This window comes from Octopus bimaculoides, chromosome 18, assembly GCF_001194135.2.
Source record: "Octopus bimaculoides isolate UCB-OBI-ISO-001 chromosome 18, ASM119413v2, whole genome shotgun sequence".
Classification (NCBI taxonomy): Eukaryota; Metazoa; Mollusca; class Cephalopoda; order Octopoda; family Octopodidae; genus Octopus; species Octopus bimaculoides.
Window position 1 is genome coordinate 42957906 of NC_068998.1, and position 5288 is coordinate 42963193.

A 5288-nucleotide genomic window follows, 5' to 3' on the forward strand; every position below is an offset into this window, starting at 1 on the left:
TTTGACTGAGGACTGGTGAAACCGGATGGCAACACCAGGCTCCAATCTAATTTGGCAGAGTTTCTACAGCTGGATGCCCTTCCTAACGCCAACCACTCAGAGAGTGTAGTGGGTGCTTTTACGTGTCACCCGCACGAAAACGGCCACGCTCGAAATGGTGTCTCTTATGTGCCACCCACACAAGCCAGTCCAGGGGCACTGGCAACGATCCTACTTGGCTTGCCGGGTCTTCTCACGCACAGCACATTTCCAAAGGTCTCGGTCATATATGTGTGTGTGTGTGTGTGTGTTCCTTTGGACACCATCGGTTGCATAGAGATGGGAGGCTGGTATGCATCGATAACTGCTGCATAAGTGAATGCTGGTCTTCCATAAAGAACCTTACCTGTACTTGTGCCTTGGATGGGAACTTTCTAGGCGCAATTCCATGGTCATTCATGACTGAAGGGGGTCTTTACCCTTTATATGTATATGAGTATGGACCTATGCGTGTGTGAGGTCATGTACATGTGTGTGTGTGTGTGTGTGTGTGTGTGTGTGTGTGTAAATAATCAGTAAAATAGACATAAGAAGTTCAGAAGGCAGCCAATTAGCAGTGTCATCTGAGTTCAAATCTTAGCAAGTTTAATGTTACCTTTTATCCTTTTGGAGTTTATACAAAGATGGGTCTGGGCAGATGATCAGTGTATTAACTTGTAATACATGCAATGTCACTGGTGCCAAGTTGCTTCAACCCAAATCAGCAGATTTGGATAAACATTAGTGGCATACAGAAGAGAATATTGCATGGATGGGTAACTGCCTATGTTTCATGAAAAAATCTTGCCCAGACCTGCATAATACATAGGTAGACATATGATTAAAAGTGACCAATGAAGGCATTTATAAAGTTAAGTATGATTGCTGTTATAAAGTGTCTTAAAAGAATAAAGAAAAAAGAACTAGGTTCATTTTAAGAAGGTAAATTAAAGTACCTTTTGGTCAGTGGTCAAAGGAAAAGATGTGAAAATCTTAAGTGAAGCATATAAATTTTGACAGTAATCTCTGTAATTTGAAAGGACATGCGAATGTAAAATGCTGGCTCAGGCGGAAATCTTTTGTTATCTCAATCATTGTAAAAGAAGTTTATGAATTTATATACTCAAAGGTATGACCTCTTTTCCCTTCACTTTGTTTATACACACTAAGCCAAATGGAAATATTTTGTATTTGACATATATGTGCTTCTGTGTCAAAATGGACTCTAGTCATATGAATGATATTGCAAATGAAACAGAACAAACATTCCATAAAACAAATCTGCATAATGTGTATGTATGTATGTATGTATGTACGTATATTTGTATGTGTGCATATATAAATGTGTATGTATATATGTATATATAGATATATGCATATATATGTATATATGTATAAATATATATATATATATGTATATATATATATATATATATGTATATATAAATATATGTATATCTATCTATATATATGTCTATACATATGTATACATATGTGTGTGTGTGTGTGTGTGTGTGTGTGTATATATATATATATATATATATATATATATATAGAAAGAGAGAGAGATAAGATTCAGTTGAATTAGGTAGTTAAGTTATATATATAAGTATATATGCATATATATATATATATATATATATATATATATATATATATATATATATATATATATATATATATATATATATATATATATATATATATATATATACACACACACACATATATATAGTATGCAGATTGGTTTTTCTGACACCTCTGGCCACACAAACTCTACTGACATTTAATATTGTTTCCTTATTCATTGTTAATAAAGCTGTTATAATACATATTGACTTTGCCAACATTACAAAAAAGGCTTTTGAGAATAATTGTCACTGTTTAGTCCTCCATACTTTATTGCTGCAAAACATCTTTCTTTTGTAATGTATGATGAGATAAATATGTATATTAAAATATTATTGTCATTTGAAATATTGTGTCACATTTATAATAATGAATGCATATTAAAACTAATAAGCTGTTTCTGAAAAAACAGTGGAATTTGTACATCAAAAAAGCACATAAATAAACCAAATGATATGGCCAGGCTCTCCTGGTTATGGTGAAGAATGGCTGATGACGGTGAAGAATGGTTGGTTACGGTGAAGAATTGTTGTTTATGGTGAAGAATGGTTGGTTTCGGTAAAGACTGAATGGTTTGTTACAGCAAAGAACAGTTAGATACAGAAAAAATGGCTGGTTACGGTGAAGAATTCTTGGTTACAGCAAAGAATGGTTGGTTACAGTGAGGAATGGTTGGTTACGGCCAAGAATGGCTGGTTGTGGTGAAGAATGGCTGGTTATGGCTATGAATGGTTGGTTACTGTGAAGAATGGTTGCTTATAGTGAAGAATTACTGGTTACAGTGAAGAATGGCTGGTTATAGTGAAGAATGGTTGGTTACAGCTAAGAATGGTTGTTTATGGTGAAGAATGATAATGATATTTGGTACACACATTCTAATGTAAATTGTCAATCTATTGCAGCAATTACATTTCAAAATGACCACTTTTTACCTTGACCGTAACCTGCAAACTGGTGGTCAATGAGTTGCACGAGTGCTGTATCACCCCCTCATCCAACTTGAACCATGAAGACAGAACGGCTTTCTTCAGATCTAACACATTTGAATAGGAATGAGCAGAAATATTAGACTCTAAGATGGACCACACAGCAAAGTCCATAGCATTGATGTTTGGACATACTTGATTATAAATATATAAATAAAAAAACGACTGCAACACAAATTGCCTCCAAGTGAGATTGAACCCAGAAACATACCACTGCAAGAGAAACTTTTAAACCACACATCTACGCCCGCACTGTTATAAGTGTTTCAAAGCTAATGAAATTGCTCACATTTCATATGGGAGAGAATTACATACAATATTATAAATGAGAAAGTGCTGGAAATATAATGTAATTCCAAATTTCCCTTTATAGGTTGTAATACAATTTAATAATTTCATAATGTCATGTGGTTGGGACATTTCACTTGAATTAATTCACTCGTAATTGTACATTACACTTCGATATTTCAGGATGTTTCCCATATTTCCATAACTGTGTTTCTTTTATTATTGATTTCAAACTGCATGGGAAGACATTAAATGTGTGTGTGTGTCTGTGTGTGCATGTCTGTATGTGCATGTGGTGTATGTATACATATAAATATATATATATATATGCATATATGTATGCATGTGTATATGTATACCTATACACACACACATCCATTTGCATATAAGATATATACATATACATTTATATATGTATGTATATACACATATATATAAATATACATACATATGTTTATATATATATATGTGTGTGTGTGTGTATAAATACACATCTATTTATTTCCCTCTCTCTCTTCTCTCTCTCTCTCTCACACACATACATGTACAGAATATTAAGTTATGAATTTACATAAATGATCACAAATGTTTTATGTGCTATATATATATATATATATATATAAGTACATAAACATAAATCAAGAATTCTAAGTCCGCTCAGATGCTAGCATGCACTTTCCGAAATGGGTTCGAGACCATGTCTTGTTCTTACGATTAACATGGTTTTTACTTTCGTTTCTTTAGCTTGATGCCCTTCCAAGCATCAATGACTTTACAAATGGTACTGGGGATCATTACACCCTCATGAGGAACAGGTCGTATCTTCAATAAGAATTAAGGTGTCCTCTCAAGAACATGGTCCACAGAGTGCTCCAGATAGAATTATATTAGTGCCAACAAATGTGAGTGGAAGAGTGTGGCTTTGTGGGTAGAGTGTGGGACTCATGATCGTAAGATTGGGGTTTCAATTCCTGAACTGGTTGATGCATTGTGTTGTTTAGCAAAACACTTCATTTCACATTGCTCCAGTCCACTCAGCTGGCAAAAATGAGTAATCCTATGACAGACTGGCGTCCCATCTGGGTAGCGAATTTATATGCCATGAAACTGAGCAACCAGCGTCTAAAACAAAAGTTTCTTTCAGATGCTGAAGTATTAATTTTTTAATGTTTTGTATTGCAATAGACAGTACCTTTCACTTTTTTCTATATGCTTGTCTAAATGAAATATTGTTTCATCTTCAGTGATTTTGTTCATCCATATTCTATGTATAGAAAAAGCATTATGTTTCTTTATATGTGACTAAATGTTCGAGATCTGATATATTAGGTGGATAACCTTGAATTTGTTTGTTCTACAACCAAAGTTTGTTATATATATATATATATATATATATATATATATGTATATATAATGAGCTCTCCAATCATTAGATGACATATGAGGATTCAGCAATTTCTTGCCAAACAACCACACAGAGGATTTGTTTATGGTGAGCAAATGTTTGTGTACACATAAGACTATTTCCCCATCAAATCGTCATTACTTGTACAGAGGTGCACCATCTGCCACATGTCAGATGACGAAACGATCGCAGAGCAATTTGAAATGAAGTGTTTTGCTCAAGAACACAATGCAATGCCTGGTTCGGGAATTGAACCCATGATCTCACAGTCATGAGTACAACATCCTAACCACTAAACCATGCACGTCCACATTTGTTTTTCTCGAACTGTTCTTTTCCTTCTCCCCAGACCTCTTTCATCTTTCTGACATCCCTACAACATCACCACACTTTTTTCCCCATCTTAAACTGTGCATCAACCATAGACATTCACTGTGTATGTCCTTTTGACTTTTGTTGATTTTGTCATTATTTTTGCTTTTGATTTGCTTATATATATTATCAGCATCGTCATCATCGTCGTTTAACGTCTACTTTGCATGCTGGCATGGGTTGGATGGTTTGATTGAGAACTGGTAAGCCAGGAGGTTACACCAGGCTCCAATCTAATCTGGCAATGTTTCTACAGCAGGATGCCCTTCCTAAACCCAGCCACTCTGAGAATGTAGTAGTTACTTTTTACATGCCACCAGCATGAGGGCCAGTCAGGCAGCACTGGCATCGACCATGCGCAAATGGTGCTTTTTACATGCCACTGACACAGGAGCCAGTCAGGTGGCACTGGCATCAACCACACTTGAATGATGCTTCTTACATTCCAGCCAGGCAGTACTGGCATCAGCCACAACAACGATTTCACTTGACTCAAGAGTTCTTCTCAAGCTATATATATATAAAGTGAAGTATATTTGCCATTTAAATGTGGCTGAACCCTAAGGGTGGATGTTACTGTTGCTTTTAGC